The sequence below is a fragment of the Manis javanica genome, chromosome 4 (assembly GCF_040802235.1).
Source record: "Manis javanica isolate MJ-LG chromosome 4, MJ_LKY, whole genome shotgun sequence".
NCBI lineage: Eukaryota > Metazoa > Chordata > Mammalia > Pholidota > Manidae > Manis > Manis javanica.
Window position 1 is genome coordinate 110,556,696 of NC_133159.1, and position 12,067 is coordinate 110,568,762.

A 12,067-nucleotide genomic window follows, 5' to 3' on the forward strand; every position below is an offset into this window, starting at 1 on the left:
GGTCTCTCCCTGCACACCAAGTGAAACCTCGACCCAAACGGGGAGTGAAGGGGCTCTTAACTGTGATCGGGAAAGGACTCTCCATCAGGTCGGACAAGTGCCAGCAAGGAAGGGATTCACTGAAGCAAGAGTAGAAGTGAATGTCAGCAGCCATGCAGGCAGCAGAGAGCAAGGAAGAACAGAGGAGAAAAGGAAAGTTTATTGAACTCCTGATCAGCATAGGCCAGATCTCTTGCCACCTCCTAAAGCCAAGGTTCGGATAAAATTGCAGTATTTCCAGAATCTCTTGCCTGGCTTTAGTGCATCTCCATACAATGGGTGTTTACAAGGGGTGGAGAGAAGTAGGCATCTCCATATCAATAGGTAATTACAAGGGTCAGGGAAGGCATTAGCACACCACGTAAGAGATGTACTGGCACCACCCCTCATCAGCTTTGCCTCAGAGAGGACCTGTGATTGTCCTGGACTGGTTACCAGGGTGACTCTACCTGTGGGAGCTGAGGAACTGGGTTCTAAAGAGCACCACCGTGAGCATGGAGCACTCAGGGAGAAGGGAGGGGAAAGAGACTATCAGAGGTGCTCTGGGCACAGAAAGAGCCAGCTGGGAGCAAAGGCCTTGGGGGAGGGGCAAGGTCGACAGACACAGTGTAGGACCCAGAGAGCATGGGTGGGCCCTGTCCTCACTGTAATTCATCAATTCGGACACACTCGTTTTACATTTTAACAGCTCTGAAATCAGGATGCACCATAAGCTTGGCGGCATGTCATAATGGAATTGGCAGCTTTTTCCTTCTTCATAGTGCACAAACTAGTGCAACACATATATGACAGGATGGGTGTGTAGGCAGGAAATGTGAATTGTTAGGGTGCAGGCTTCCGAGGCTTCCCCAGAGAACAAACTACACAGGCATAGAGATGTAAATTCAAGCAAAGTCTTTATTCAGCCAACTAGTTGGGGTCCAAGTCAGCCCGATGCAGCGGGTCTCAACAAGGACCCCGAGCACTCAGAGCCAAGGGTTTATATAGCAATTTCAAAGCACTTAACTCATAGCAATTTTCTATAACTATACATTATTCTTGCAAGACATATATCCTGGGGTTAAGCAAGGGCAGGGTAAGACTACTCCTCAATGGTTAGGGAGGTTCTGCACGATAAGCTTGGTATGTAAGATTTACTGACCAAGGTTAGCTGACCAAGGGTCACAGCTGCCCACCACCCGGTGCTCATGATTAACTTGTTTTTCAAGGCCTTACCCAGTTCCAGTTTTTCTTTCTAAGTCACATACTCAGAAAATGGCTTCTAGGCCTTTAAGATGGCTATGCTTATGCTAACCTATTTCTATTCTTACATTCCCCTCTTCTTCTTGTATCTATTTCAATCATGAAATTAGGGGTCATCTGTTTGGTTAACACTCTGATAGTTCTGTCTCAACACTATGATTTGCACGGTGCTAATGCGTTCTTTGATAAAGGTAACACAAGGAGTGACTCCGGTTTGGCGGGCCTACTACTTGTTAGAATAAGCTGGGGTGGTGCTGATTACTTCTGTCTTGTTGTAGAGGGAGGTGTAAGTTTTAGGAACTCTCTCAATGCAGGTTCTTTGCCTACTTGCAGAGGATAAAGTGAGTCTCGGTCTTTGTCTTCTACAGATAGGGACTCTAGCTGCTGCTAGGGAAAAGGGGCGATGACCGCTCTGGCTGCTTCGTGCTGAGAAGGGGGTGCAGTAAAGGGTGCAGCTAGGTCTCTATTACTGGTCAGTTGAGAGGGCTTCAGAAGGCTGGCGCTTCTATTACTATTTGCAGTTTTGTGGCTTCTAGGCAAGATAAAACAAATTGTGTTATTAGGTTATGTAGCAACATCTGGAGTTGGATTTTCTATTCTGGAGGCTGCAGTTATTGAAACAATACTTTTCTCTAAAATCACCCTCATTTTTATTAGAAGAAACCAGGTTAAGAAAATAATTAACAGCTGGCTTGATCATTTGCACAAGTGCAGCAAGAAGAGCAATTGATTACACAGGCTCTTTTAAATATGCTTTGCTGGAACTTTTTGTAAGGAATTTCAGATTGAACTTTTAAAGGCCTCTTGAGGCCAGACAGCCAAGCTAGACTTGCCATCAGGCTTTGCCTGCAATACCTGTAGATTTGGATGAATTCTTCTCTTCTCGAGGTCTCTGAACCTGCCAGGAAGTGACCTTCTTTACTCACCTGGTAAGGCTGCTGAGAACTCTGTAAGCAAGGTACCAGGCCAGTTCTTCCAAGGGGCTTTGTTGGCTTTATAAAGTCAATCTTAGTTCCTTAAAGTTGTTCACATCTGAGTCCATGCACATGTCTCTCAGGTATGACATTCCAGTCAAAGCCCTGGCAGTATAACCAGTGTTCTTAAGTAGTCTTCTCACAAGGAAAGCAGATTCTTATTGAACTCATGCAAATAAACATACTGCCATGGAATACAAAAACAGTCACTGAAAGTTTTTAAACTCTGGAGGGATCAGGTAGAGAGAAGGAAGTTTCAATTCTGCTCATAAAGATAGTCATTTTCTAAACTGTTGTCAGTTTAAGAGAACAAGGTTAAAACACTTTATCAGCAACATTTGAAACAAAAAGACACAAAATCATTTTCTTTAGTTTATGTAATTTTATGTAACTAATACCTGTTCTGCTGAAATCTAGTTCTTTACCAGTTTAGGGATAATACTATAAATGACAAAAGACTTACAAATGACAATGGTTAAAGATCTGATGAGAGCTTACTGTAAGACAGTTGACATAAGGAAATTCTGATATTTCTGTAATACAAAACATTTAGTAACAAAGTTTAGCATCATTCTCTTTGACAGTGCTTTCCTGGTAAATAAATATATATATATCAGATAAATAAGCCAAATTAGTCAAATACTTTCTCTAATGAGAAAAAATTCTTCTGACATGTTCCAGGGGCCCTCTGGAAAATATCAGAGTTAACTAGAGGTAAAAGCACTTTTTTTTGAACTTAGCATAAGTGTCCAAGACCAGATACAAAAAAAGCAGAGAAAGTGCTTAAGTCTACAGGTCTTCTCTGAAAGCTTCAAGAATGTTTTACTCTTTAATAGTAGATATAAGCTGCTATGCAAATTCTATTAAAAGCTCTAAGATCATTTGCATTAAAAAATATGAAGAGTCCTCTGAAGGACTACTACTAGTAAGATGGCAAACTTCCGGCTTCTCTTCGGGGTCCTTGGTTTCCGCCGGCGCCACTTGAAGCCCAATCACCTCTCGCTCCCCTCCCAATCCCAGCACCTAGCCAACAGCCACCAGCTCCGTAGAAGTGACACCTCAATCAATTCATGCCCCTTCCTATATAACCTAGCACCTTTCCCTAATAAAGCGGAACTCTCCGGTTAATTCGGTTAATTGCTGCTATGTGTCGCTCCTTTCCTTTCATCCCCCATGTTTTTTTTTTTAAAACATACAGCATATAAATTAAACAAGAAGACCTGGTGGTTGTCAAAAAAATCTATTACAACCTTTCTCAAAAGTGGTCACACGTTTGTCCATTTAAACTTTTACAGTGAAACTTGTTTTTCTGGGAGAAACATAATCTTGTCTAGATTCTAGTTTAATTTTTAAGAATAAATTTTGGTTTGTTAACTAAGTGCTTTTAATCAGCTGAAAAAAAGCTTTGTTACCATTCTGCTTAGGTGGATAAATTAAGAAAACAAATAATCAGTAACAACTTTAATCATTTGTTGGTTAGAGATTTTTCCACTTATAAAAATATATGGAATAAATAATTCAATTTCTCAGGCCATGCAATCGTTTTCAATAACAAAATATTTCAAAGGCAAATAAAGCTTATACAGTTGTTAACAAACTTTAGCTTTTTGTCTTTTTAATATTACGATTTCATTTTTTTTTTTTTTAATATTCTGGCAACTCACTGAGACTTTAAGCATGAGAAACTGCTTTGATCTTTCAACATTAAGAGCAGACTAACAGTTAAAGAAAACTGTTTAACTAGAAACGAGATTCTAATTTTGCTGTGCACTTGATATCAAGACTCACTTGCTTTAATTTCACTAGGCACGACTATATCTGTAAGAATATAGTAATTTATTCTTCATTTGCCCTATGGTCCCAAGCACATAAGCCGGTGAGAATTAGCCTGGGCTTGCCTGCGGCTTGACTGGGTTTATCTCACCGAATCTCTAAACATCCTGACCCTCCCCCCCAAAGCAACAGGCTGAGTGGGTCTTCCACAACAAAAGGCACCACGCTGTTTTCTCTCTTTAAACAAATAGCTGTACTTTAGAACAAAGTTACTTTCTTTATCACAAAACACATTCTTTAGCATGCAGAAGACTTTTCATTCTTTATACTTTTTCTTATTAAAACATACATTTTTTAGCATAGAGAAATGTTTTATTACTTTAAGTAGTTTTAATTAAAACTTAAAACCATTAGAAACTTTAATTTCCAGTGAACACCGAGAAGCAGGCCATTGTAAACTGTTAAACTAACATTCTTTAGATTGACAAATTTATGAACACATTTTATAATTTCTGTAACCATGAGCTTTACAGCACAATCTCTCATAGAGTATATCTTCTTAACTTAGCAAAACTTTAAGGTTTTAGGTTTCTACAAAGATTCTCAGGCAGTAGGTAGGTATACACACTGTAACACACAATTAAAAAGAGGTTCACTTGCTTCAGTCATTTAGTTCACTCATTCATAACAACTATTCTAGATTACTTACAAGACCTTTACTGAATATTAGACAAAGCCAAGCCTTTAAGCATTTTATTTTTAAAAGATTTAGCAGATAACATGACTTAAATGACCTCAGGTAAATTTAGGCAGCTGATAACTACAAGGACATGCCCGCCTCAGGCAAACTCAAATTAGCATTAATGCTTAACACTTTTTATCAGGTTTTCTGGAAGTTTTAGAATACCCAATTTTCACAAGCGCTTGTCTTTAAATCAATTTCATTAATACCATCCGGAGGTAGAAAGATATATTCATTTACACACTTAGGGGGTCGTCTGAGTCTGTCTCATGGTGAGAAAGAAGGAAAAAGAATATGAGGGAGACAAAGGCGAAGGATGAAGATGCCACTTCAAACAAAATGACTGTTGTATGTGCTTGTGAACGAGTGCCTGTCGTTGCACAGTTTTTCTTCCACGGGGGACGCGAATTTATCTGGGATTCGTGGCTGTGACCCCCTTATCCTGTCACGGGAGTCTTCTAGCGGCGGGCGCCCTAATGGCTCTTAATTGCCCGACCCGTGCCCGCGGGGAATGATGTAGTGGCAGAAAGGAGGAACGGAGAGAGCAGGAGAACCTTAGAACAAGGAAACTTAATATGAGAAGCGCAAAAAAATATAAACTGAAACCAAAACACAGTAAAACAGTCAATGATAACACTAAGCACACACACACCACATCTGATCGCACTCGTTCGGACCGGTCCTCCTCTCACTCTGGTGCGCACCACACTCACCACTTTCAGGGTCTTCAAAAACTCTCGTAATTCTCCTGAAGGGCATCCACTCAGACTGCCGCAGGGTGACGAGCTCGATCTTTTCCTCCTCGGGCGCCAGTTTTCTGCCGATCGGATTTGCCTTCCTAAGGCCGAGTCACTCGGACCTTAGGGCCAGGATTGGTTACCTGGGCTTTTACCCAGGGTCGCTAACCTGGGGGCCGGGACTACCAGCCCGGACTTCCTCACTCGGGACCACTAACCCGAGACCATACACGGGATGGCGACTCCCGCTTTATAATGGATTTATGCAGACACGAGGGGGCGACCCTCGAATTACACTGCCCCGTCCGGACAATTAGACCTTGCCTCCAGCTGTCCTTTGTTCTCAGGGAAGCTGCTCGTATCCTGGACGAGCCCCCAAATGTTAGGGTGCAGGCTTCCGAGGCTTCCCCAGAGAACAAACTACACAGGCATAGAGATGTAAATTCAAGCAAAGTCTTTATTCAGCCAACTAGTTGGGGTCCAAGTCAGCCCGATGCAGCGGGTCTCAACAAGGACCCCGAGCACTCAGAGCCAAGGGTTTATATAGCAATTTCAAAGCACTTAACTCATAGCAATTTTCTATAACTATACATTATTCTTGCAAGACATATATCCTGGGGTTAAGCAAGGGCAGGGTAAGACTACTCCTCAATGGTTAGGGAGGTTCTGCACGATAAGCTTGGTATGTAAGATTTACTGACCAAGGTTAGCTGACCAAGGGTCACAGCTGCCCACCACCCGGTGCTCATGATTAACTTGTTTTTCAAGGCCTTACCCAGTTCCAGTTTTTCTTTCTAAGTCACATACTCAGAAAATGGCTTCTAGGCCTTTAAGATGGCTATGCTTATGCTAACCTATTTCTATTCTTACAGAATGAAATGCTGACAGGCTAAAACTGGCATTGACTCAGCATGCATTCCATGAGCAGGAATACTAATCCTAACACTCTGAACGTGGAATGTTTCCTCATGGATACCAATGTGATGTATAAATTACTTATCAGCACATGGCACATAGCTTAATCAGCAGAATGATCCCTAGCCTGCGTTTACTTCTCTGGACTTACCAACTCACTCTCAGTCCGCTATGCCTTGTCAAACATCCCCAGCAACACCTGTGCCTTCACAATACCCCTCACAGGCTGCCCACGGCCCAGCCCACCCACGTTCTCCCCCATCACTTGCTGTGAGAGCTCAGTCCTGAGGCAGCAAGGCCTGAGCCAGTGCAAGTCCCAGAGACCCCCTCCTGGGTGGCAGTCCACAGTCCGGGCTGTGGCTGCTCCCAACCATGGCTCTGAGGGCCACAGTGTGCACCAAGGGACCCCAGCCTCGGGACTGCTTCTGCCTTCCTGACCTCAGCCTTGTTGGGAGTGGGGTCCCTTGTTGGGTGAAGTGCTGTGTCCCCCAGATGGTCTCCAAAGGCCTGTCCAGAAATCAGCATTCACCCCAGGTGACATAAAACTCATTTCATGTTCCCAGGGTGTTCCGGTCACTGTCAGTCTCTCTTCTTTCTCTTGGTTCTTACTTCAAATGACCTCTGCTTGGTATTTCAGTTCCCAGTGCATATGCCCCACTCCTCCATGTCTGCTCCAAGGCACAGGTCGAGTAGGACAAGGGCGTACTCCACATTTCCTGACTCTTTAAGATGAGACTTTGGGCACCAGCCTCCTCCTCAGGGCTTCAGAACAATGGGGTGCCAGGGCCCATCCATCTGAGGGCTCCTCAATGTCTTCCACACCCGTCTTCCCAGCCTCAAGGTAGACTGAGGTCAGCATTCACACTTGGCTGGAAACACTGAGTAGGCTTCACAGTGTTCACCATCTGCTGGAATTTTTGGCTTTTCTTCCCCATCCACCTGGAGTTTTGTTATGGGTCTCAGATCGGGCATGCCAGAGCAGGAGGAAGGAAATAGGTCCTCACAGAAAAGCAGATTATAAAAAGGGAGACTTTAGCCGGCCAGCAACTGCCAAGGAGCAAGCTCTCCAAGTGCAGCCAGAGCCCCTGTTACAACATCCTTTTAAGCATTTTTACCACATCCGGCTTAGTTTTTGCAACTTTTCTGCCTTTGCCTAAATTCAGCAAGCTATATTCCTTGTTTAATGCTCGGGGGGCTTAAGCATCCTGTTTTGCCAACCTACTGAAGGAAATACGTGATACTTCTGGTCATAAAGCAATGTACAGAAGCAAAAATAGCCTGGCATCAGTTGAACATCCTGTTTCTCATGGGATTTGTATATTTTCCTTTAGTTTCTCAGAAGTTTGTACATGACTAGGGTCTGAGGCTAACTTTACAGAGAGCTTTGCATCCTTTTTTTATGTCTGAAGCTGCTTCAGCCCCTCACAGTTTCACTCTGTTCCCTGAGAGAGCAACATCATCTAGCGCTTGGGAGATTTCACAGCTTCTTCCCCCGGTGGGCCTCCGGAAGGCTACTAAAACAAGAACAGGCAGATGATATAGATGGGACATAGATATTGAGGGGGTTACACATACATATACCTAACATATATATTATATACCTTTACCTCACAGGTGACAGAAAATAATAATATAATAACTAATGACAATTGGCCACTTGTTTTGTTTATATATTATTTTAAGTGCTTTACACATATTATCCCAGTAATCCTCATAATCCTGTGCTGTGGCTGCTATTCATAGCCCCACAACATCAATGAGAAAACAGGCTCCTACTGGGAAGCAGATTCTCCAAGTTCACACAGCTGGGAATGAACTTCAGGCAACTGGATCCCCAGAATGAAACTACAACAATTCATTTTCAATCATTTTGATATAATACCAATAAGCTTCTCAATCTGCAATGATAAACCGACACTCAGAGTAGATACACTAATATCCCCAAATCCCATCTGTAATAATACTATGAGGAAACTGAAAGCCACTAAGCACTGTGGATGTGATCGTCACAGCAAGTCCCAGAATGTCAATCTGTCTGTATGGCCTGGATTGTCAATTCTTTTGTTAATGGGGTTTCCAGATCCCTGGTAATCATGATTTCTAAGTCCCTCCCTCATATGAAGTCTGACAACTTAACTGTCTGCTTCAGCCCTGCTTTATGCAACATCTGTGCACTCGCTTCTCATTTAAGACAAGATGGAGCTGATCGTTTATCATAACCCAGACAGCGCTCTCCATAGGCTATTATGGAATTAAACTATCTCAATTAGATGCTGTCACTACGGTCAATGGTCAATGACCTTTGACCATTCATATCAGTATTGGTATCTTCTTAATTACTGGGTACAAGAAGATGATTTTGCTGAACAGGTCAGCATTAAGGAAACACTTACCAACCACCACATATCTGTACCTTGGAATGCCCTTGACCAAGGCACTCTCCCCAAAGACTCTGTGCTAAGCAAATCGAATGAAGATCCAGATAGGGACTACATTAGTTGGGGTGAGGATTTAATAATATGGGTAACTGGTGAACCACTGTGTTGTATACTTGAAACTAATATAAGCTTGCATATCAACTACACTTCAATAAAAAATAAAACCAAAAAAAAAAAATGATCCAGCACATCTCATGTGAGTAAAAGACAGAAGGATACGCTAGGCTGAAGTAAAGAGCAAAACTTCTCCAAGGGGAAGAATTCAAGGATTTTATTAGACTGTCCCCACTAGGAAGGTCAAGAATAGAGTTCATTAACTCACAGCCACACACACTCAGCAAGCATTTACTGTCTAGGTGATCTACTCTGCAGACACAACATAATGTAAATGAAATACAATCTCCACCTATATTGACAGAATTCCAGTGGGGAGACAGAAATCTAACAAGTAAGAGTAAATATGCAATTACTGATTACAGGCATTTGGGTGGGTAGCGGCATTCTGCTGAGTCTTCAGATGGTGCTGGGAGCTCCCATGGATACTGAACCCTATACCTCAGGGCTTTCCCTGAGTGACAGTTCCGCATCCAGCAAGGACTGAGATTGCTGCACAGCTCATTCCACCTCCTCCGTGGGGGGATGTATAAGCTTGTGAAGCTGGGTCTGGGAGCACTCCCACTCTGAGGTTGGAGAGAGGGATGACAATGAAGGGCCACACAGGCATCCTCTCCTGATCACTGCACTCCTGAAATGGGCTTCTATTTCAATGTGTGGATGTCAAAAGGGCCTAATCCAATTAACCGCCTCCGTGCATCAAGAAGGGCCTGAGAATCAGGACTGGTGGCTCTGTTTCCTTCATCTGAGCTTCAGGACCAGGGCATTCCTCTACACAAATCCTCTTTTAAGTAACAATCAACTCAGCATCAAAGGTTGGCCACAAACTTATCAATCAACATCGTATTTTATTGAAAGGGTTCTTACAAAACATCTAAATTCATGTCTTTTTTTACATAGAAGGACACTTTCTGTCATAGTCACTTAAAAGGTGATTATTTAAAGGGACAGTGTGAACACATTTTTTTAGTAAGATTCTCCCTAATAATCCGGTATATTCAGAATAAATTTCTTTCAGTAATATGTCCACATTTTAGGTTTGTTAAAGCATCCACTTCCTTTTAAAAGTTAATTCCTGTTTGGTAGGTTGATTTTTCTTCTATTCAGCCAAAGTTCAGAACCCCGCCATCTACTGAGACATCTATGTCAAGAAGACAAGGTAGGGAAAGTAGAAACATGAATGAAAAAGTCACAAGACCAAGGGCATTTTAAAGATATTTATTGTAGCAAAGAAGCTCATTCAGAGCAATCACATCCAAGCATCAGGATGCAAATCTTGAGCCCAGTCCCAAAGTTGTGCCAATGGCTACTCCCAAGGCATAGCTCCAGCATGCTCATGTCCTGCAGTTGACACTCAAAGGGATGAAAAGGGCTTGGCGACAAGAAGCACAAGACATGCTGGTTCTTGTTGGCCTTTTGGTCCCTCAACTGATGCTCAGAGCCCAGGTGGAAAGCAGCCCAAAGTGGGGGTAACAGCTGGAGCTCTGATGCTTTGGACTCCTGAGGCCACAAGGCCCTGGGGCTAGGGCCTCACCAGGAAGAAACTGGAGCAGGGTGTCTTGGGAGGACTCTTAGGAGGACACTTTGGGGGGCACTCAGTAGTGTGCCCTTTCAGAGGAGGCTGGCACAGCTACTGGTCTTGCTGGCAGGACATCTAAGTGGAAATTCAAGTAACCTGAAATCCAATACAGTTGTTGTATAATCCTGTGAAATCTTAGGTCATTCTCTGTGTCCTTCTTTGAAATCTACCCCAAGGCTGATGATATCTGGGACTAATCATAAATGCACACACACACATGAAGCCAAAGCTTCCATCTTGTTCATTTTTATATCTCTGAGGTATGGCACATATATCTCTTATGTGGAAGATGTCCAATCAATGCCGATCCCCCACTAAAATGGAAGTCTTTTGCACACTTCTATGTTCCAATGTCTAGAACATTACCAGGTAATAGGTAAGAGCTCAAGAAATAATCGTTGAACATGTGAATAAATAAATGAATAAGAAAAGAAAGAAAGGGAGTCAAGAAGGAAGGAAGGAAAAAAAGAAATTATATTCAGGGAGGGAAGGATGCCAGGTGGCATTTGATGATTATACTGGCTGTCCCCATTTTCTCTGTGTGCATCTGCCATCCTCTCTAAGCCCCCATAAATGTGCCTGGGAGAGTAAATGGCCTAGTTACACCCTCCCCGACCAGCTGTCTCAGTTGCCAGAGGTCAGCCATCAGCAAGAATTTAGGCTGAACAGGCACTCACCATCCAGTTTTAGGGGCTATCATCCAAGGACTGGATCCTGCTAGACCCAAGGCAGAAATCTCTCCTCCCGCTCCCTCCTTTCCTTCCCCATGAAACCCAGCAGCCCTTCATCTGAAAGTCCCACTCACCCTGTTAGATCCAGAAGTGGACGAGTTAGTGCTGGGGGTTTAGGGCGGTTGAAGAGGGGTGTCTGGCCGGACTAGGCTGCGGGTGAGCCTTTGCTCTGTCAGGAGCAGGCAGTGGCTCCGCCCATACCCGGGCACCTGCAGGGTGACATTCCTCTCGGTGCCTCTTCAGTCAGTCCTTTCCAGGGAGATCCTGAGTTATCTTCTGAGGCTGGACACATGAACCTCAACAAACTGTATTCTTCCCTAGGCTTGGACTGCATGAAGTAGCGTGAGGATTCCTGGCCCGTGGCTGAGAATCTGGTTTCTCATGATTTTATGATCCTGTTCTTTCTTGGAAACAAACACACAAATGAAACAAACAGACTCTTCTCTGGTGCCAGTTCAGCCCATGACCCAGCTTCCTGTGCCCTCCAGGAAATGCCCTTCTAGACTTTTGGGACAGTTCTGAGCTCACACAGTTTTCAGACACATTCCTTTGCAGGTGTCTCTTCTCTCCTTCCCTCTGTCTCTGTCTCTCTCTCTCTCACACATACACACAACAAAAAGTGTAGCTCTTTAAACAGTACTTATTTTTTACTCAAGATAGAGGATTTGTTACATTCATTGAATACTGTCTCTGGGTCTATCAAAGGGGATCTATAAGAATTGGATACTTATAGTCTTGTCCCTTTACAAATTTTTCCAAACTTTAATGAATTATAAGTTTTGC

At 43.3% G+C, this 12,067-nt stretch overlaps 1 long non-coding RNA gene across 1 annotated transcript; it reads right to left on the reverse strand.

The window, feature by feature from the left end:
- Window positions 1–918: 918 nt before the first annotated feature.
- On the reverse strand, window positions 919–11,693 carry LOC140848991 (uncharacterized). Its single transcript, XR_012130376.1, has 3 exons — window positions 11,359–11,693; window positions 5,484–7,936; window positions 919–1,813 (listed from the first exon to the last, which is right to left on the reverse strand). It is a non-coding gene; the product is annotated as an uncharacterized lncRNA (long non-coding RNA).
- Between the last annotated feature and the right edge of the window lie 374 nt (window positions 11,694–12,067).